We start from the raw sequence: 23943 nt of genomic DNA, 5'->3' as shown, positions 1-23943 counted from the left end.
CTATCAAGTTCATCCTTGGAACATGCACTCATGGCAAATCCAAAGTCAAGATTCAAAGAAATGTGCATCATCTGGGTAATGTTCAAACTGTGGCAGCGCAATAGCATTTGACACTCACTAAATATAAAATTGTGTCTTGATATCTCAATCAGTAGGAGAAATCCACAAAGCATAACAATGCAGATGATTCCCAGCTACACAGCCAGTATGTAGTGTAGCTCAACATACACTGAACCAACAAAACTTACCCTGGATAAATAATTCCTATGGAGCTTAGATTCATAGAATCCCTACAGTGCAGAAGGAGGCCATTGGACTCAAGTCTGTACCAACTCTTACCCACCCTCACCCTGTTAACCCCATGTATTTACCTTGCCAATCCCCCTAAACCTACACAGCTTTGGGGCAATTTTTTATGACCAATCAACCTAACCTGCACATCTTTGGACTGTGGGAGGAGCACCCAGAGAAAACCCACACAGGCACGAGGACAACGAGCAAACTCCAACAGTCACCTAAGACTGGAATTCAACCTGGGTCCTTGGCACTGTGACACAGCAATGCTAACCACTGTGCCGCCAAGCCTGGTTCTGATTATATACAGGAAATTCTGGCACATGGTCAGTCCATTGTTTTGCTATGTTAACTGAGCCAGGTTTTTGAAGGTCTGGCACCATCTTTGAAATAAGAAAGCAATGTTAAGCAGTGTCCTGTTAGATGAAAGAGAAAAATGAGAAATTCATTGAAAAATGTCAAGCAGATGAAGTCATTGCATAGGGAAATGTATACCACAATGGGACATGCAAACTCTGCTCTATATTTCCCACATTTAATTTCTTTTAATTTTCCTTTAATAGTGTTTATTAAGGAGATAACAGTGCCACCGTCTGGAGAAAATCAAACTAGTAATTGTCAGTGTTACTGCAGCCCATTTTCCATTGTAATCAATGGGGAATGCTTTGTACTACACTCCCAGATTTCAATGGGCTAATGGTGTGATGATATTACCAACCCCAAGATTTTATATACATTGTTTATGAACCAAGAGGATGAAATGCTGTCAACTAAAATGAAGATATTATATGAACTATTTACACAGGGTTAAAATCCAACAGGCTTATTTGGAATCATGTGTTTTTGGAGTGTTGCACCTTCATCAGGTGAGTGAGGCAGGAGCAGTGCTTCGAAAGCTCATGATTCCAAATAAACCTGTTGGACTTTAATCTGGTGTTGTGAGACTTCTTACTGTGCCCTAGCTATCCTTTAGAAGTGGTAGTGAGCTGCCTTCTTGAACTGCTGCAGTCCCTGAAGTGTAGGTACATCCATGGAGCTGTTCAGGAGGGAATTCCTGGATTTTGACTGTGAAGGAACAATGATATATTTCCGAGTCAGGGTGGTGAGTGACTTGGAGCGGAACCTCCAGATGGTGGTGTTCTCAGATATCTCTGCCCTTGTCCTTCTGGATGGCAGCAGTCATAGGTTTGGAAGGTTCTGCTGAAGGAGCCTTGGTGAACTCCTGGAGTGCATCTTGCAGATGGTACACATGTCTGCTTAGAGTAGTTCCTACATTCCTAAGGATGAGATGATAAGTCTCCATAAATACCAACTAGTTTCCTTTCTGTTAGGAATAATTCTAATGAGTGGAGAGTTTTCTCTTAATTCTTACTGACTTCAATGTTGTTTGAATTTTTTGATACCACACTTGATCAAATTCTGCTTTGAAATTACACTCACCTCACCTCTGTATTTCTTTTTGTCCATGCTTGGATAAGATAAGGTAGTGAGTAGGAGCCAAGTGGCTTTGAGCATCAGTGAGTAGTTTATTGTTTAGTGTCTCTCGATAGCACGGTCGGCTACACCTTCCATCACTGTGCTGATAAACAAGAATAGACTGATGGGGCGGTAATTGGCAGGGTTGGATTTGTCGTGCTTTTTGTGTACAGGACATACCTGGGCGATTTTCCACATTATCGGGTAGATGCCTGTGTTATAGATGTACTGGAACAGCTTGTCTTAAGGCACAGCTAGTTCCGGAATATAAGTTTTCAGTACTATTGCTAGAATATTGTCAAAGCCCTGAGCCTTTGCAGCATCCAGTGCCTGCAACCATTTCTTGATATCACGTGGAGAGAATCGAATCGGTTGAAGACTGGCATCCGTGATGCTGGAGACTACTGGAGGAGGCCAAGATGGATCACCCACTCTGCACTTCTGGCTGCAAATTGTTGCAAATACTTCAGCTTAATCTTTTGCATTGATGTGCTGGGCTCCTCCATCACTGAGGGTGGGGATATTTGTGAAGCCTCTTCCTCCAGTGAGTTGTTTAATTGGCTGGATGTGGCAGGACTGCGGAACTTTGATTTGACCCATTGGTTGTGGATTGGTTACCCCTGCTTATCATTTGCCATTTGCTGTGCAAATAGCTCTGTGCTGTAGCTTCACCAGGTTGACACCTCATTTTTAGGTATGCCATGGTGCTGCTCCTGCATGCCTACCTGCATGCCATGCTTCATTGAACCAGGGCTGTTCCCTAGTTTGATGGTTATGGTAGCGGGGGTGATATGCCAGACCATGAGGTTACAGACTGTGGCTATAAACCATTCTGCTGCTGCTGATGGCCCGTAGTGCCTCATGCATACTCAATCTTGAGTAGTCGCTATATCTGTTCTGAATCTATCCCATTTAACATGGTAATAGTTTCACAAAACATAACAGAAGATGTACTCAGTGTGAAGATGGGACTTGGTCTCCAGAGGGATGTGCCCTCCAATTAATACTTTAAGAACATAAGAAATAGGAGCAGGAGTAGGCTATCTAGCCCCCCGAGCCTGCCCCGCCATTCAATAAGATCATGGCTGATCTGAAGTGGATCAGTTCCACTTACCCGCCTGCTCCCCATAACCCTTAATTCCCTTATCGATCAGAAATCTATCTACCCGTGACTTAAACATATTCAACGAGGTAGCCTCCGCCACTTCAATGGGCAGAGAATTCCAGAGATTCACTACCCTCTGAGAGAAGAAGTTCCTCCTCAACTCTGTTCTAAATTCCCCCCCCCACTTATTTTGAGGCTGTGCCCTCTAGTTCTGGTTTCCTTTCTAAGTGGAAAGAATCTCTCTACCTCTACCCTATCTAGCTCCTTCATTATCTTGTAAGTCTCTATAAGATCCCCCCTCAGCCTTCTAATCTCCAGCGAGTACAGGCCCAATCTACTCAATCTCCCCTCATAAGCTAACACCCTCATCTCCGGTATCAGCCTGGTGAACTTTCTCTGTACTCCTTCCAAGGCCAATATATCCTTTCGCAAATAAGGGGACCAAAACTGCACACAGTACTCCAGTTGCGGCCTCACCAGTGCCCTGTACAGTTGCAGCAAGACCTCCCTACTTTTGTATTCTATCCCTCTCGCTATAAAGGCCAACATCCCATTCGCCTTCTTGATCACCTGCTGCACCTGCAGACTGAGTTTTTGCGATTCATGCACAAGGACCCCCAGGTCCCTCTGCACAGTAGCATGCTACTGTCCAATTCATGGACAAATGTATCAGTTACAGGTAAATTGGTGAGGGTGAGGTTAAGTCGGCCTTTCCCTTATTGGTTTTGTCAGCACTTGTCACACACCCAGTCTGGCAGAAGTGTCAAGTTAGAAGTTATTTATTAGTCACAAATAGGCTTACAGTAACACTGCAATGAAGTTGCTGTGAAAATCCCTCAGTCGCAACTCTCCGGCACCTGTTTGGCTACACTGAGGGGGAATTTGGAATGGCCAGTGCACTTAGCCAGCACTTCTTTTGGACTGTGGGAGGAAACTTGAGCACCCAGAGGAAACCCACACAGACATGGGGGGAACATGCATGGCCTGATTCTCCCATCGCGAGGTGCTAGTTTTTTGGTGTGTCGAGTTGGGGGATGTGCGTGTTGGCCATTTCGCAGGATTTGTGCATACGTTCCCGCCGCTTGCATGTCTCCCACTGCTGAAGAGCAGGTGCGGGTCGAGACCACACTGAAAACGGGCAGGAAGACAAGGTAAATGATTTTAATCTGTTTTTAATGTAACTCAAATGTCATTATCGAGCCCGGGACTGAATTCTCCCTGACAGCATCTCCCATCCTGCCGGAAGTATTTCACTCTGACGGGGTTTAGAGCAGCTCCCACATTTAGGGAACTACTGGGAGCCCCTGCTGGAGTGAAGTTGGGGCAATCCGGGCCCCTGGGAGTTGGGCTGCAGAGGGTGGTACCCCCCTGTGCATGGGCACCCTGTGCTCCCGGGCCAAAGATCCCATGCCCCGGGATACCTTGGCACTGGGGTTGGAGCGAGGCCAATGATTGGAGTGGGCAGAGGAGAGTGGTCTGGTGGGAGGGTCTGCCTCCTGTGTGTGGGGTCCGCTGGGGTGGGGGGGTTGTGTCATCACTGCTGGAGGGCGTGGGCACTGGAGGTCAGGGTGCTCCTGGATGCAGGAGGAGGTCGGGGCTGGCCCAGGAATGGTCGTGGCAGCTGCAATCAGGCTGAGGGATGGTTGGGGGATATAGCATTGCAGGGGTCCAGGACTGGCCAGTGATCAAGCTGGCTAGCAAACAGGAGTCTGGCAGATCGGAGTCAATGCACATGGGCAGAGTTCTGGAACGGTCAGATTCTGGTGTGAAGAGGCCCTGCCCCTCGAGCTTTTAGTAATATTCATGTCTGTGACCTCTGCATTGCACAGAGTGTGGGAGATTCAAGTCTGAATTACCACTGAAAAATCAATCATGAATTTCACCACTTTCCCCGTTAATTCAGCACTCAGAATTTTTGGGGAGAATCAGTCTTGCTGACTCTGCACAGACAGTGACCTGAGCTGGGAACCGAACCCAGGTTCCCTGGCACTGTGAGGCAGCAGTGCTAACCATTGTGCCACCGTGCCACCTTTCAGACTCAGCCAACTCAGTATGTTGTTTTGCTGCCAAGCCACTCATGTTGATGAAAGTGTCTCACCAGAGTACACTGTGTGCTCTTGCTACTTTCAGTACTTCTTCAGAGTGCCATTCACCATCAAGAAGTATGATTCATCAGCTGACGGAGGGCAGTAAGGTAGTAATCTGCCTCCCATTGATTAGAATTACTAAGCAGAAAGGAAGATAGCTGTGAGCTATGAAGGCCATTCGTCTCAGCTCCAGGACATCACGACAGGACTTACTCAAGGGGAGGTGAGAATTAGTTTCCCTGCCCATGTTTGACCTGTTCGGGACTCCCAGGAACTCTTCCTTCCGACTGTATACCAATGTCTCACCAACTCTAATGAGTCTGTCCTGCTGCTGGAAGAGTTCATTCCCAGGGATGGTTGTCATGAAGTCTGGGTCTTTAGCTGTAAGGCACCAAACTGTGGGTCATGACCCCGAAGGACCACAGAGGTCATGTTTAGGGTTGTGGGCTCCCTTATATCCAAGACGGCAATGGCAACTGTGGAGAGGAAGCTCTGGCAATACAGGCCTGGACCCATTGAATCAATGCGTCCAAAAGCACAGGGCAGCCAAAGAGTCAAAAGTGCTCTTTAATTTCCAGAAAACCCTTTCATTGGTGAGTGCCTCAGGGTGTTTATGTGTTAAATTTGTGCAGACAGTGACAGGCAAGTGTAACTCAGTGATTGAATGGTGGTCCGCGGTATGAGAGAAACCTGGAGATCATACAGCTCACATGGGATGGTGAACAGCCACTTTAAACCTCACTGCATTTCTGCTCATGTCTGACTGTTGTACAGGTTACTTACCCCAGGCTAAACACTCTGCTTCACAGGCACCAGGGCAGCTAGACCTAAGGGCTGCTGGTTGGAGAAAGGGGCTGGTACGAGGTGTGTGCAGGAGTGGGCTGAGAAGGGTTGCACTGTCATCTAATCAGATGACAAAGGAAAAAAAACAAAGAAAATTACAGAACAGGAACAGGCCCTTCAGCCCTCCAAGCCTGCACCAACCATGTTACCCAACTGAACTGAAGCTCCCTATCCTTCCAGGGACCATATTTTTCTATTCCCATCCTATTCATGTATTTGTCAATCGCCCCTTAAAAGTCATTATCTTATCTGCTTCCACTACTTTCCTAGGCAGCGAGTTCCAGGCACCCCACCACCCTCTCTATAAAAAACTTGCTTCGTACACCTCCTTTAAACTTTGCCCCTCGCACCTTAAACCTACGCCCCCTAGTAATTGGCGCTTCTGGGAGAAAGCTTCTAAATATCCACTCTGTCCATGCCCCTCATAATCTTGTAGACTTTTCTCAGATTGCCCCTCAACTCACGTCGTTCCAAACCAAGAACAAACCAAGTTTCTCCAACCTCTCCTCATAGTTAATGCCCTCCATGCCAGACAACATCTTGGTAAGTCTTTTCTGTACTCTCTCCAAAGCCTCCACGCCCTTCTGATAGTGTTCAATTCTGGTCTCCACACTATGTCCCAAGTGCGGCCTAACTAAGGTTTATAAAGCTGCAACATGACTTGCCAATTTTTAAACAGGTAGGGCTTGGCTAAAACCTACACAAGTACATAAAATAACAACATTTCTACACAGTACTTTAAAAACACAGATTTTCATATTAATATAATGTATTATTCATTATATGCTGATATATATAAACTTTAATTATGTACCAAATGGCACTGTGCTGCCTAATTGCTGACTTGTCTTACTGACATTGAGGGTTATGTAAATTTTCAAGTGAGTCAGATTGGAAATAGTTTGGGAGACACTGCTGTAAGGTGTGATTTAATGAGTATGACTGTCAGTCAGCTTGTTGCTTAACAAGTCTAAACTTTTGGCACATGTCCCTAAATGTTAGTGAGCAGGACTTTTGAGATTTGATTGGGCTGGGGGTGCCTTTGTCTTTTCAGTGCTTAAGGTGAGGCCAGATGGTGTGTGTCATTTTTATTCTTACTTAACGTTACTGTAGCAGTTTGGTACAACAGAGTGGCTTACTAGACCACCTGAGGGCAGTTAACAGTCAGCCACATTGCTATGGGTCTAGGGTCACATGTAGGCCAGACCAGATCAGGACTGCAGCTTTCCACCCTACAGGGCATTAATGAACTGGATGCATTTTTACAATAATCTATTTTTTCAAGGTTATTATTAGGATAGCTCTTTCAGTCCAGTTTTTAAAAACTTAATTAATTGAATTTAAATTCCTCCAGTTACTGCATTTGTCTAGCTCTCTGAGTTATTAGTCCAAGCATTATCATGATGCTATCATCCTGGCACCATCCCAGACTTGACATTCTCATAGATCGATTACAGCTTGCCTCCTGACATTCTCCCAATGGCTTATCAAAGCACTCGTGACAAGCAATCCCAAACTGCCTCACCAACCTTCTCGCTGCTAACCCTGCCAATCTCATCCTGTCCAACTCACCTCTCCAAGTGCTGACCGTATGCCTCTGCCAAAGGGTCAGCTCTCACCGCCCCCTTCATATCTTCCTCCAGAATGTTTGTCCACTCATAAACAAGGTTTATGTTGAGTTTATTGTGGACTGTTCCATTGACATCTTGGCCTTGTCAGAAACCTGCCTGAGGTGGGGTGACACCTTGTCCCTAAATGACGCCTCCTTGCCTGACAACATCATAGAATCATAGAATCCCTACAGTGCAGAAAGAAGCCATTTGGCCCACTGAGTCTGCACAGACTCTTACCCAGGCCTCCTCCCACATTTCCCCTCTACATTCCAATGCTACTTTCCTGTGTCTGCCCTGAGTCACTTACCACAGCAAAACCCCGACTCACTAACCTTTGATTTTCCATTCACCAGGGCATGACTATAGCAACAGATCTGCCCACAACACTCTCCCCTTCATCTTTGGTGCCCTAGTCTCCATTAAAGGCCATTACTCTCCCTCACCCTGCCTGTTTTCCTGGGTACGGCCTCATCTCTATTCTCTTAGGTCCGTGGAAGACAAACTTAAATGGACATGGTTGACAATTGGTTTAACAATTCCATGCCAGATCTAGTTGCCAGATGAAGCACTTTTGGGTCCTCTTCTCCTCTGCTAGTACCATCCATCATTCCAGGGTCATCCTGGACTGCAAAACATCTAGCTCCCTCAACCCTATTCCCACTAAATTTATGGGCACAGTAAGAAGTGTCACAGCACCAGGTTAAAGTCAAACAAGTTTATTTGGAATCTGTGCCCACCCTAGTCCAATGCTGGCATCTCCACATCATTATTAAATTTATGACCATTGAATTACCTTTCTGTTCACTGATATTGGTAATGTTCTCTTTCCTTAGATATTGTTCCTCTCTTTTCTTCAAATCCGGCATCATTGTCCTTCTCAAAAAATGATGCCTCTATCCTTGTGAACTATTGCTCCATCTCCAATCTCCCTTTCCTCTCCACAACTTTGTCTTTCAAATTGGGCCCATTTTGCCCTGGATTTCCACTTTTAAATCCTTTTAGCCGAGTTTCTGCCTGTGTCAGTAGCAAAATAGCTCTTATCAATGTCACAAATGGCAGTGGATATGACTGTAACAAAGGTAAATTTTCCCTCCTGGTGTTTCCTGGCCTGCCCTGCTGCAGCCTGAGATCTAATTGAGGTATATAAGCTGCTAAAGCGGGGGGAGGGGGGTGGTTGACAGGGTAGACTTAGAGTGGATGTTTCCCCTTCTCGGCCATAGATTTGGGGAAGGGGTGGTGGATTTAAAATAGAAATGTGGAGGAATCACTTCACCCAAAGGGTGGTAAATCTGTGGAATTCTCTACCACAGAGTGTAGTGGATGCTGGAACACTAAACAAATTTAAGCAGGTGATTGATAGGTTTTAAACTAACAGCAGGATGACGGGTTACAGGGAGCAGGCAGGAAGGTTGAGATGAGCCTGAGATAAGATCAGCCACGATAATATTGAATGGTGGAGCAGGCTCGAGGGGCTGAATTGCCCACTCCTGCTCCTAGTTCTAATGTTCTTTGACAAAGTTGACCACCCCATCCTCCAAACGCCCCACCACCATTGTCTAACTAGGTGGCAATGCTTCCATTCATACCTATCCAATTCTAGCCAGAGAATTGCCTGCCATGGCTTCTCTTTCTGCTCCTGCACCATTACTCCTGGTTTCCTTGGCCTCTCTCCCATTTCTCACCCACAAGCTTCGCCATGGCAACATCCAGCCATAAACCTCATTCCCTGGCCACCACTCCAGCTCTCTCCCTTGCAATGGTCTGAGACTAAACCAGCCTGCTTGCAACCTTGGTGCCGCATACAACCCCAAACTGAGCTTCCAACCTTGTATTGATACCATCACTAATATCACCTATTTGGAATAGGTAATATCACCTATTACCCAATTCTGCCCCTGCTTCAGTGAATTACAATTATCCAACTATGCCATGTAACCGTGGCTGGTCTTTCACACGCTACCCTCTGGCCCCATGTCCTAACATACTCTGAGTTTCATTCACCCATCATTCAGTGTGCGCTGGTCTACATTGACTCTTGGTTAAGCAAGGCCTCAGTTTTAATTTACAAAGTCCTCCAGGGCCTTGCCGCTCCCTGGGCACAATCTTACTGTCCATTCACGTCATGGTCCCACTACAGCAAGGTCGGAGAATTTGGCAGTCAGCCAAATCTCTGTTCACTGCAGCAGGATGGGAAACTCCCACCAACGTGAACAGTGGTAACATTCCATACCGTATCCACCCCAGAATATTTGTCTGGAGTTCTGCATCGCAACATTCCAATGAGACAGGGAAGTTATGGTAGGTTACCGGAACCGTGGTGTACAAAGGCTGTAATTAATCTAGTCAAGAAGAAAAGAAAAGCTTACAAAAAGGTTCGGAGAGCTAGGTAATGTTAGAGATCTAGAAGAGTATACAGCTAATAAGAAGGATCTTAAGAAGGAAATTAGCAGTGCCAGAAGGGACCTTGAGAAGGCCTTGGCAGGCAGGATTAAGGAAAATCCCAATGCATTCTACAAATATGTAAAGAGCAAGAGGATGAGACGTGAAAGGATAGGACCCATCAAGTGTGACGGTGGGAAAGTTTCTATGGAACCGGAAGAAATAGCGGAGATGCTTAATGAATACTTTATTTCAGTATTCACTACGGAAAAGGACCTTGGTGGTTGTAATGCAGACTTGCAGCGGAAAAAAGCTTGAGCATGTAGATATTAAGAAAGAGGATGTGTTGGAGCTTTTGAAAAGCATCAAGTTAGACAAGTCGCTGGGACCGGATGGAATGTACCCCAGGCTACTGTGGGAGGTGAGGGAGGAGATTGCTGAGCCTCTGGCAATGATCTTTGCATCATCAGTAGAGATGGGAGAGGTTCCAGAGGATTGGAGGATTGCGGATGTTGTTCCTTTATTCAAGAAAGGGAGTAGAGATAGCCCTGGAAATTATAGATCAGCGAGTCTAACCTCAGTGGCTGGTAAGTTGATGGAGAAGATCCTGAGAGGCAGGATTTATGAACATTTGGAGAGGTGTAATATGATTAAGAGTAGTCAGCATGGCTTTGTCAAAGGCAGATCGTGCCTTATGAGCCTGATTGAATTTTTTGATCATGTGACTAAACATATTGATGAAGGAAGAGTAGTAGATGTAGTATATATGGACTTCAGGAAGGCATTTGATAAAGTGCCCCACGCAAGGCTTATTGAGAAAGTGAGGGGCCATGGGATGCAAGGGGACATTGCTTTGTGGATCCAGATCTGGCTTGCCCACAGAAGGCAAAGAGTGGTTATAGATGGGTCATATTCTACATGGAGATCGGTCACCAGTGGAGTGCCCCAGGGATCTGTTCTGGGACTCTTTGTGATTTTTATAAATGACCTGGATGAGGAAGTGGAGGGATGGGTTGGTAAGTTTGCTGATGACACAAATGTTGGAGGTGTTGTGGATGGTGTGAAGGGATGTCAGAAGTTGCAACGAGACATTGACAGGATGCAAGACTGGGCGGAGAAGTGGCAGATGGAGTTCAAGCCAGATAAGCGTGAAGTGGTTCATTTTGGCAGGTCAAATAGGATGGCAGAATATATTATTAATGGTAGGTCTCTTGGCAGTGTGGAAGATCAGAAGGATCTTGGGGTCCAAATTCATAGGACGCTCAAAGCAGCTGCGCAGGTTGAAGCTGTGGTTAAGAAGGCGTATGGTGTACTGGCCTTCATCAATCGAAGGATTGAGTTTAGGAGTCGAGAGATAATGTTGCAGCTATATAGGACCCTGGTCAGACCCCACTTGGAGCACTGTGCTCGGTTCTAGTCACCTCATTACAGGAGGGATGTGGAAGCCATAGAAAGGGTGCAGAGGAGATTTACAAGGATGTTGCCTGGATTGGGGAGCATGCCTTATGAGGATAGGTTGAGTGAGCTTAGCCTTTTCTCCTTGGAGAGATGAAGGATGAGGGGCTACCTGATAGAGGTGTATAAGATGTTGAGAGGTATTGATCGAGTGGATAGTCAGAGGCTTTTCCCCAGGCTGAAATGGTTGCCACAAGAGGACACAGGTTTAAGGTGCTGGGGAGTAGGTACAGAGGAGATGTCAGGGGTAAGTTTTTCACTCAGAGAGTGGTGGGTGCATGGAATGGGCTGCCTGCAACTGTGGTGGAGGCGGATTTGATAGGTCTTTTAAGAGACTTTTAGATAAGTATATGGAATTTAGTAAGCTAGAGGGTTAAGGGTTAAGCCTAGTAATCTCTAAGGTAGGGACATGTTCGGCACAACTTTGTGGGCTGAAGGGCCTGTATTGTGCTGTAGTTTTTCTATGCTTCTATGTTTCTCCAAGACATCTGTGTTCAGCTAACTGTCGATGAGAATCCCTGATTTTAATTGCTTGGGCACTGGCAGCCATGCTTGTAGCTGCCAAGGCCTAAGGTTTGGAATTCATACGGTGACACAGTGGTTAGAACTGCTGTTTCACAATGGCAGGGACCCAAGTTCAATTCCTGGCTTGGGTCACTGTCTGTGCGGAGTCTGCACATTCTCCCCATGTCTGTGCGGGTTTCCTCCGGGTGCTCCAGTTTCCTCCCACAGTCCAAAAGAAGTGCTGGTTCGGTGATTGGCCATGCTAAATTCACCCTCAGTGTACCTGAACAGGCACTGGGTTGTGGCGACTAGGGGATTTTCACAGTAACTTCATTGCAGTGTTAATGTAAGCCTACTTGTGACTAATAAATAAACTTTAACTTTAAATTCTCTCCCTAAACCTCTCTACCTCACCTTCCTCCTTTTAGATACTCACAAAAACTTTCCTCTTTGACCAAGCTTTTGGTCATCTATCCTAATATCTCCCTATGTGGCCTTTTTAAGTCTTGATTTATGGTCCTATGAAGCACGTTGGGACATTTTACAGCATTACAGGTGCTATATAAATGCCTTGCAGTGTTGTGTCCCGTGCTGCATGTTGAAACCATATCTTCTCCACTGCTGTAGGTGTAACCTGTTACAACTGATTTGCATGAAAAATATGATATCCATGGCAGGAAATCAGGGCACTTGCTTCCTGAAAGTTGTGATTTGAGTACAATATTTTACAATGAGTCTCCTAAACACAGTCACAGTGAAGCCCTCAAATTTTCTGTGACCACCCCCCACTCTACCCACCTTCCCTCCCTAACAGCACCAGCGAATGGATGGACAGCAATTTGGAACTATCACATCCTTGTCCTGTACTAGGACTGAAAAATTGATCCATTTTTGGATCATTGGTGGGAATCAAAGTTTCGGGTCATCTAATTGATCAACATCTGGGAGAGAAGGTTTAATATTTTGGCTTTAATGTTTCTGTTGAAGCTTACATCCCAAATGCTAACCTGTCTCTCCTTACTGGATGCTTACTGACCTGACTACACTTTTACAGTGCTTTCAATTTGATTTCCAGTGATGGCAATATTTTGCAAACAAGCAATTGAACTGATCAGCTGAATTTTGTGATGGGCTAACAGCTCTCTGAAAGGCCACCAGATGGCGCAGGTTGAGCAAGGACAGTAGGAGCAAGAGGCACAACAGATCCTGAAATCCATCAGAAATCCATAGAGGCAGGTATTGAAATGTTTGCCAGGGCTCTTCTTCATTGAGATTTTTGCTGACTAAAATGGAGAATTATATGGTACCAGTTAGACTGTGCAACTTCTGTTTTTTTTTTGACTGACAGCACCAGAGAGTTAAAGTAGTGGTTGCAGGGATATCTGACAATCTATCTTGGAAATTTTGCCAACTCAATGCTATCACCACAGTATTGTTGAAACACTCACACTGCGCAGTGTTGACTTGTAATGTGTCCTTAAGGAGTACCATTTCATTAAATCATTTCTGCACACAGATGTCTCAGAGATAACCACACAATAAAATCTTCTCAAGTCTTGAAAATAAAAGTGTCCACGTCCAGGAATTCAAAACATACAACTGACCAAACAGCTGCCTGGCTGATTCATTCAAGTCTATAGGATTTGTTATATGCTGCCCAGGCACTGACCCTGCTAATTGCAGGGGCTTTATTGGTTAGGATTATAAGTGCAAAAGGAGGCCATTCAGCCCCTCAAGTCTGCACAAATTACAGTCCTGCACAGGCTCTATCCCTATAACCCCTTACATTTACCCTAGTTAGTCCTGCTGACACATAAGGGCAATTTATCATGGCCAACCCACCTAACCCACACATCTTTGGACTGTGGGAGGAAACTGGAGCAGCCAGAGGAAACCCACGCAGACAATGTGCAAAGTCCACACAGACAGTGATCAAATTGGCAATCACACTCGAGTTCCTGGTCATGTGAGGCAGCAGTGTCTGTGAAGAGACTAATTTTACACTGGGACAGTGTTGTCAGTCCTTTAATTGTTTCAACTAATTTAATGATGGTTAATTATGTATCAGAGTTAATAGTCCTATGTGGCAATGCAAACAAAATAGCATTTCTTTTGCACTAAAATGTGCCTTTTCTATCCCGTTATCATGGATGTCGAAAGTAAGAAAAACTTTCATTTATATATTACTTTTCAAGAGCATGGGACTCGTCACAGTTTTGTCTCTATAGCATGCAAGAAGCAATATTTTTCACTGTATCCCAATACATGTCACAATAATAAATCAAATGAAAAAAATGCACCTCTACTGTAGTCATTGTTGGGACACAGAACCCCTACAGTGCAGAAGGGGGCCATTTGGCCCATTTAGCCTGCACCCACTCTCTGACAGAGTATCTCACCCAGACCCAGATACCCACCATATCCATTTACCATGGTTAATCCATCTAACTTACACTGCTCAACAAACCCCCATAAACAACAATGTGATAATGATTAGATAATGTGTTCCATGATGTTGACTGAGAGATAAATATTGGCCAAAACATGGGATAACTTAGCTGTTCTCCTGCAAAATAGTGCCATGGGAAATTTTTTTATATCTGTTTAAGCAAGTAACATCTCATCCAAACAATGACACCTCCAACAGTGCCCCATTCCCTCAGCATGACACAAAAGTGTCAGCCTTCATTTTTGTGCCCAAGTCTGGGGTAGAATTTGTATGTGGAGATGCCGGCGTTGGACTGGGGTAAACACAGTAAGAAGTCTCACAACACCAGGTTAAAGTCCAACAGGTTTATTTGGTAACAAAAGCCACTAGTTTTCGGAGTACTGCCCCTTCGTCAGGTGAGTGGGAGTTCTGTTCACAAACAGGGCATATAAAGACACAAACTCAATTTACAAAATAATATTGGAATGCGAGTCTTTACAGGTAATCAAGTCTTAAAGGTACAGACAATGTGAGTAGAGAGAACATTAAGCACAGGTTAAAGAGATGTGCATTGTCTCCAGACAGGACAGTTAGTGAGATTTTGCAAGTCCAGGCAAGTCGTGGGGGTTACAGATAATGTGACAGGAACCCAAGATCCCGGTTGAGGTCACCCTCATGTGTGCGGAACTTGGCTATCAGTCTCTGCTCAGTGACGCTGCGCTGTTGTGTGTCGTGAAGGCCATCTTGGAGAATGCTTACCCGAAGATCAGAGGCCAATGCCCATGACTGCTGAAGTGTTTGCCAACAAGAAGAGCATACTCTTGCCTGGTGATCGTCCAGTATTTCCCTGGAGAAGAGAAGCTACGACATCTTCTCCAGTGCCTTTAACATCTCATTGATGAAGACGAAATCTCGCCAAGGCCATCCCCACAACCCCACTTCTTGGCTTCAAACAACCACGCAATCTCAAACAGACCATTGTCCGCAGCAAACTACCCAGCCTTCAGGAGAACAGTGACCACAACACCACACAACCCTGCCACAGCAACTGCTGCAAGACGTGCCGGATCATCGATACGGATGCCATCATCTCATGTGAGAACACCATCCACCAGGTACACAGTAAATACTCTTGCAACTCGGCCAACGTTGTCTACCTGATAAGCTGCAGGAAAGGATATCCCAAAGGCATGGAACATTGGGGAGACCATGCAGACGCTGCAACAACGGATGAATGAACACCACTGGATAATCACCAGGCAAGACTGTTCCCTTCCTGTTGGCGAACACTTCAGTGGTCACGGGCATTCAGCCTCTGATCTTCGGGTAAGCATTCTCCAAGGCGGCCTTCACAACACACGACAGTGCAGAGTCGCTGAGCAGAGACTGATAGCCAAGTTCCACACACATGAGGATGGCCTCAACCGGGATCTTGAGTTCACTCACACTCTCTGTAACCCCCATGACTTGCCTGGACTTGCAAAATCTCACTAACTGTCCTGTCTGGAGACAATACACATCTCTTTAACCTGTGCTTAACATTCTCTCCACTCATGTTGTCTGTACCTTTAAAACTTGATTACCTGTAAAGACTTGCATTCCAATCATTATTTTGTAAATTGAGTTTGTGTCTTTATATGTCCTGTTTGTGAATAGAACTCCCACTCACCTGACGAAGGGGCAGCACTCCAAACGCTAGTTACTTTTGCTACCAAATAAACCTGTTGGACTTTAACCTGGTGTTGTGAGATTTCTTATTGTAGAATTTGAACCCAGGACCTCGTGAGGCAAGTGTGCTGTTAACTGAGCCATGGCTGATGCCCATCTGAAAGCATCAGAAGTAAAGCAAGACACCACCCCCCCTCCCTGAGTTAGCCTTGACAGGCAAGTCAGCCACTCAGCAGGAGTCCACTGTGTGCTGAGACAGAAACAGTTCTCAAACAGTGAATTTCTGCTCCATGTGCTGTACAGCTAACAGTGCTATTAGCCTGAGGAAACATGTAATATCTTCAAAATGCTTTTTTGTTCCCTACTGGAACTTACCACTTTTTCTCTTGTAAAAACAACACATTGAGAGAAAAATTAGCCACAATGTAAACTCGGGGAATAAAAAATTATCTTCAAATTAAGGGTGACTGTCTGAATTTAACATGAAATAAATGTGTTCAAATAAAGTGAAGTTGCAGATCGTACATAATCTAACTGAATGATGGAGCAGGTGCAAGGAGCTAAAATGCAGCAGAAAGTCAATAATCTTCAAACTACATTGAGGGATCACTGTGTCTGATGGTGCAGTGGTTCCATGATTGACAGTAAATTGCACTAGTCTCATTCTAAGCTGTGCCACCATGTCCCTAGACCAGCATGGGTTTATGAATCAGCGGAGCACAACACATTAGGAAGACACTGAGGCTGCCAAATACCAGAAGCTGATTGTTGGAAAGATACATACACCAATGCTCTGGATCATTTAAATGCTGCACTGGGCTTCTAGTCTGGCCATTGGTTTCTACAGCTTCAATATCCTCTGATCTCTTTTTCACTCCATTCAATTCAGTAAAATTATCTCATTGTTCAGGACCAACTCTCAACAATCTTCCTTCTTGTGTAGACCAGAGTAATCCATCATAAATTTACTGCATTTTAAAGAAATAAAGATTGGTGTTGGATTACTCTTGTCTACACAAGAGCCAGAGCAATACAAGGAATTTAAAGGTCTGTTCTAGTACCATTCTGCTGTGACTGCATTTGTTGCACAGTTACAGGAGAGTTCCCTATGTTGCTCTTGCTGATTATGTGTGCTGGTGTTACCACTGCTCAAAACATTTTGCCGCAGGGATGCAACTAGAGACCATCAGCACACAGTGGACTCCTGCTGAGTGGGTGACTTACCTGTCAAAGCTTACTGGAGTGGCGGGGGGGGTGGGGGGGAGTCTTGCTTTATTGTTGATGCTTTCAGATGAACATCAGCCATGGCTCAGTTAATAGCATGCTTGCTTCACAAGGTCCTGGGTTCAAATTCTACAGTAAGAAGTCTCACAACGCCAGGTTAAAGTCCAACAGGTTTATTTGGTAGCAGAAGCCACTAGTTTTCAGAGTGCTGCTCCTTCGTCAGGTGAGTGGGAGTTCTATTTGCAAGCTGCTGATGGTCTATATTCCATGGAAATGTTGACCTCTGATGCTATTAGGTGTCCAGATCTATCAATATGAGCGATGATTACTGGAACTCCTTTAATCTAAATCTGCATTTAATTTCCTGGCTTATCCCCAGGCAAAAGGTAGAAAATGACAATGAGGTCTAAAATGTGCACATTTGCTCAGGGCTCTGTGTTAGCCTCCAACCTGAGTCAGAGATCAGACACGTGCTCTAACACTAAAACTTTGCTATAGCCCTGAGGGTACGCTGGATAGTCTAAGGTTATTAAACCAAAGCTCTGTCAATGTAAAACAACACTTGGCATTAGGCAAAGAATACCAGTCAACTCTCCTGGTGACTTGGCCAACATTTATCCCCCAACTTGCATTGTTAAGATAAACTGTTGCATTGCTGATAGTGCACAGCAAGATCTCACACTCTATTACAGCAGGGACAGCATTTCAAACATACATCATTGGCTACAAAGGGCTTCAGTATGTCTTGTGACTGTGAAAGGTGCAGTTTAAATTATACGTTTGTTCTTTCTTTGTAGTAGGAGCTGTCCTTCAGGTGTCTTTGGGCATAATCTTGATCAGATTGTAATTGACTTAATATTACAAATGCAGACAGGTATTAATTAAGGGACGAAGGCTGTGGATTGTACCGCCAGAGCTATTGATTAAAACAGAGGGCAGTTAAAAACAGATGTGTTTGAAGTTGGATTGGTTAAAAAAAAGGGATTAGAAGAACTTGGTAGACACATAGGATTAGGATTACAGTTCTTTCCCATTTTGTTTTTGTGAAAGTGAGGTATTGAGAGCCCAAGCTCACTGCAGCATTCCCTGAAAACTGCCAGTTTTCCATGGAGGGTAGTCTCTATAGCAATTCATATTCAGCTATCTCAGGGTCACATTGTGTGGTCATCTGACAAGCAAAGGAACATATGTACTCTCACCTGAAACAATGCTGCCACGCACTGATGGGGGGAAAAATATGTGTCTTTTTTCTCTAATCAACCAAGTTTGAATGCATTCAAAACAGACTTGAGCACACTGAGCAACTCCTTTCTCTTCAGGTAGCATCCTCGATTATTTAGAGGGTCACCAAATCACAGTTCATGCTGTGATTTTTACTATGGAAATGGATGAAGAGGCAAGCCCCAAGTATATCGCAGCTGGACAAGGATCAAATCCCATGGTGTTAGTGTTATTCTGAACCACATGTTAGCTGTCCATCCAGCTGTGCTATGCAGCCCTGAACATCTCCTGCTTAGTTATACATGTAGGAAAGGTGTAATTGATAGAACAACGATTCTTACAATTAGGATAATTTCCATTTCACCTTGTGTAACTTTGTCTTTCTCCTTACAGGTGATAAAAATCTGAACATTTATTTCAGCACACCCTCTGAAAACTAACCTGTTGGATATTATCTTCATAATATTAATTGGCCTGCAATCAAACACAGCTAGCATTCTGATCTGCAAGCTGGTCTCCAGGTGAACTTGTCATTCATATCAAGCATGCAGAATAATTAAATTAAACCATAGAATACCTACAGTGCAGAAAAAGGCCATTCAGTCCATCAAGTCTGCGCTGACTGTCCGAAAGAGCACCTTTCAAAGACTCACCTATCTCCATAAGCCCACGTATTTACCATGGCCAATCCCCCTAAACTGCTTATCTTTGGACTGTGAGAGGAAAACAGAACACCCAGAGGAAACCAATGCAAACTCTACACAGACGGGAATTGAACTCAGGTTCCTAACACTGTGAGGTAGTAATACTAACCACTGTGCTACCATGCCAATATTTTCCATGGTACAGTTTTCCTGTCTTTATAAAACAGTGCATTATCTAACTTCTATAAGCAGCAGCAAAGGGGGTTCACTAATCTATTTGTATTAGTAATCTCACACCTGCATTTTCTGTCTACAAAACCTTGTTTTCTGTGTCACATTGAGTGTCAACTTATTCCATTATAAATTTTTATCGATATTTTTAAAATGAAAAGGCTCCAATGCCAACTGTCAACTGGTAACTACAGACTATTGATCTTCCAGTGTGTGTCTTACCAATGTTCCTGGAGCCCCCTCATCCCTATGTCCTTAGGCTCTGATACCTCACTGCATGACTGCCACTTCCCAAGGCTGTCCCTAGTGATGTGGAGAGGTACTGCTATTGGACCTCTCACATCCCTTTGGAAACCCACTGGTACATTCCTTGCTTATCAAGAACCCTGCTCTGTTGGAACCCCGCCCTACGGAAGATAATCCTTAGGGCAAAACTTTAAAACAATCCGTGAGTCAAATCATTCACTCAAACCGGGGCAACATGCTACTCCTCCATCCCAGATAATCAACTGTAGTGCTTTGACCTACAAAATGATTCAATTGAATAAAGCTTCTAACTTTGTCGGTTATACGAGTTTTTATTCATGAAAATGGATACTTGTCACATTAACAGTATTAACGTAACCAGGCAGCACAAGCCAGCAACCCTATCCTCTTTCAGTCTTTCTCCCAACAGTATCTGTCCTTGTTTCTGTAACTAGAAACATTTTGCTGCATGTCTTTGCATTTTCAATCTTTTATTTTTCAAATTCTATTATAACGTTTAATTTTGTCTTTTTTTAAACTTTTTATTAATTCTCTGTGATGTGTGATGCAATAACTGCCAGTGGCTACCTTCCTCTCCACCCTCTGAGTGACTTCAGCACCCTATTTGGCGCTAGTCATTAGGTAATGCCGCCAACTCCATTAATCCTGAGGTGTGTTGCTGGCCACCAGCCATTAGGCATTACGAGATTTTAGGTGGGCTGATCGCATTTTTTCCTGGAAGAGTTCAGAACTCCTGCTCCTGAGATAATCTTCCGTCTTTATCTTGTTTTCAAATTGGTTCAGTAGGTGAGAAACGATGCCAGTTTTTTTTGTGGGGGGAATTCCTACATAATTAGATAATTCAGGAACAATATAGAGGAGGTGTGCTATGGTTCTTTTTACTTAAGACGGCAACGAGTCTCTGATTGCCAATGAAGGCAATAATTAACTGTAAATATAAAATAATACTTAACAGTACAATAGTTTATAAACTGATAGAACACTTTCTAGAACCTGTATGAAAATACAACAGTAAATTCGGACTAAGCGGGGGGTGGGGGGGGGGTGCTGTCACTGAACATATAGAAATGATAGGATAAGTTCCAGTTGTTGTTCAAGTATGTACTGGATAATTATGATGCTGTCATTGCGATCTGTTCTCAGTTTCCTGTCTCCAGACTCACCTCTGCCCATGCATTCAGTGTCCCTTTTTGGCTCTTATTCCATGTCTGAAGTTCCCTTTTTTAACTTCCATGTTCCCCAGGCCATCCTTGCCTATCTCATACTTTTGATTTCTCAAAAGGTTTTGTATCTCTGTGACCCTGTCGTTTAATCTGTTAATTATTCATTTTGACCTAATCTGTCATATTATCTGCATTCTGATGTTTGCATAGTAAAAATTGCCATTGTCATTCTCTACCCATCCACTCTATTATTCCTATTTACCGGTGCTGCTATTCTACGTGCCATATTCAGATGTCAGAAATCATTGCAAGGTTGACATTGCCGAACTGCTGATTAATGTTTGCATTTATCTTTTTAGAAGAGGTTTAACGTGAAGATGACTGGTGCATTCTGTATCCAGTCACATTTATCTGTCAGAACAATATTTCACTCTGTCAGGGGCATTGCCACATCCAGAGGTCGGCTAACTGAATGTTGCTGGTGACGTGATAAAACGGAGAATGCAACAAATTCAAGTACAGAGACTGAACTGGGAACAAATTTACTCATTGATTGAAAACCTGTTCAATGCAAAAAAAAGTTGTATTTTCCATTTAGCTAATTCCCATCCTATCACCAGTTTGAGTGCCAACGCTATCATTTTTCCATCAAAAGTTACATTCCAAAGTTTGATTTCCTGCAGCTGAACACAAATGCCACCACCCCCTCCCCGTCAAGAAGAGTCAAAATGGGACACGTATAAATCCTGGAAATATACTGGTCAGCCAGCTTGTGCAGAGAGCAGCGGGGGCTGACCCCCTTCTCGAGTTCTGCAAGGCCCTGCCCAAAGCAATGGCCTAGTTCTTGCTCCACACATTTGCTGACTGGTCTGTTGTACATTTTCAACTTTTTGGGTTTTGTTTCTCCTGCTTTATTTAGTTGCGTTATTAGATTTTAAAAGAAACAGAAATGGTTTGCTTTGCACCGGGTGATTAGTTTCTAATTAGCTTCTTTAGCAAAGAGAAAATTAGCATGTAGATTCTCACAAGTAGGCAGGAATTTCTCCAACTTGGTCTCATGGTAAATTAATTAGGATATTTTCCATAATTGAGGGCTCCCCGTAATCAGATTACTGTAAATGACTTCCTCTCTTTAGGGGTATATTGTAAACATTGAAGTCAACCAGGCGAAAGGGAATGTGAGAGATGTCTTTTGATTGATTTATGTACAGTGGGGAATCCAGTATTTTGAGATTTGTTTTGTAACAATCCAATATAATGATCTCATTTAATCCATTGTCTAGCATTCAGCCTGGGAAGGATTCTTTTCTTTGGAATGGACTGTCCCTTTACTCCCGCTTGAGGCATACATTGATGTATCCCGTGCGTTTAAATTCTCTCTACGAATTCAGCTCATTTTTAGGATTACGGTAGTTCTGGTGACAAGTCTCCTGTTTGGCAAATCTTACCTGCACAGATTGTGGAGGATGGCTTGTTGGGAGCAAGTGAGGCTTTTGTGTGCAGCCGGTGGGGTTGGTGTGGCGGGCAGTTGATGGAAACCAATTGTGCTAACCAGAGCTAGATTGAGAATTCTTAGGTTCCCCAAGCCCATCTAGAATTACAGTCCTACCGATTACACATTATCCCTCTCCTCGAATGCAAGATAAATATCCTGGTACTTCTGTTAGCAATTCGGTTGAGAAGTACCGAGCCTGTGTATTGTGACTGAATTCACAGCCGGTATCCTGGCTTAGTCAATCTCTTGTGACAGGCGCTCGTCGAGACATTCAACCACAGAGACACAATCTTTATGCAATAGCATTTGCAAAGTTAGTAATAACAGGATCAAGCTTCCAGGAATATGTCCTGAGTATTGCCACAGCGGCCCTCATTACGGACCCTTCCTTAGTTCGGGGAAACATTCTGCATTATAACTCCAGACTGCCAGAAGTACAGCCAAGAATGAGCCATCCGTCAGCATTGCTCACCACCTAATTCACCCCAAAGCCAAAAGAAGCGGTTATCCTGTGGTTCCGTGTAGCCTGAATGATTGGTACAGTTTCAACATGTTCTGTCAAGAAAACAAGAAACTGACTGCAATGGACAAAAGAGAATCAAGAAACCAGTAGCCAGCAATATGTGAAATATACAAGACAAAACGTGTTTTTGTTTCAGATTCCAGCGTCCGCTGTAATTTGCTTTTATGTTTTGCTTTGCTTTATCTATTTTTGCTTTGCACAATAGAGTGTCACATACACAAGAAACACTAAGAAAAAAAACCCTTCTGGAAATAAAGATGTTTTAACTTTGGATAGAACAGAACTTTGTTGGTGTGTGAGACAGAACTCAATCCATTGTTGTCTAGCCTTGAGATTGCAATAAGGAAGCAATTTGAGAGAGAGAGAGAAAGACTGACACCCAAACTAAAACAAAACTTGGTTTCAAATATTCTATAACCGGTGTTGGGAAATACCTGAAAACCCAGTTATGAACAGTAGAAAAAAGGGGCGGGAAAATTACACAAAAAGAGAAACTAGTGAGAGAAAAATAATGTCGCTTCCTCATGACGCATCCTGCTTTAATTAAAATAGAGAGTGACTGACAGACAGACAGAGTGAGGGAGACAGACAGAGAGAGGGAGTGAGACAGACAGCAAGTGAGGACGGAGGGAGACAGTGAGTAAGTCAGGGAGGGAAACAGATGGAGAATGAGTGAGACAGTGAGTGAGGGAGACAATGAGGCTGACAGACAGTGACTATGAGTGAGACAGTAAGAAAGAGACAGATATTGAGTTAGTGAGACAGAGTGAGAGAGACAGAGGCAGACAGACAGTGAGTGAGTGAGACAGTAAGAAAGAGACGGATATTGAGTTAGTGAGACAGAGTGGGAGTGACAGACACTGAGTGAGTGAGGCATTGAGAGACAGGGTGAGACATTGAGACAGTGAGATATTGAGACAGTGAGTGAGATATTGAGAAAGAGAGACAACTGAATGAGATACTGAGACTGAGTGAGTGAGAGTGGGAGACACTAATTGAGGCAGTGAGTGAGTGACAAGCAGAGACAGAGTGAGTCATTGAGACAGTGAGTGAGTGAGAGAGTCATTGAGACGGCCAGTGAGAGAGACACAGAGTGAGATATTGAGAGAGACAGACACACTCAGTAAGATATTGAGACAGTGAGTGAGAGACAGTCACAGAGAGATACACTGAGTGAGGTGTTAAGAGAGAGACACACACACTGAGTGAGGTATTGAGAGAGAAAGGCAGATCACTGAGTGAGACAGACACACTAAGTGAGGTGTTGAGAGAGAGAGAGACACACACACACATAGATGTTGAGAGACAGACACACTGAGTGAG

This window comes from Carcharhinus amblyrhynchos, chromosome 4 (assembly GCF_965287045.1).
Source record: "Carcharhinus amblyrhynchos chromosome 4, sCarAmb.v2.hapA, whole genome shotgun sequence".
Lineage (NCBI taxonomy): Eukaryota > Metazoa > Chordata > Chondrichthyes > Carcharhiniformes > Carcharhinidae > Carcharhinus > Carcharhinus amblyrhynchos.
This window is presented reverse-complemented; position numbering follows the sequence as displayed.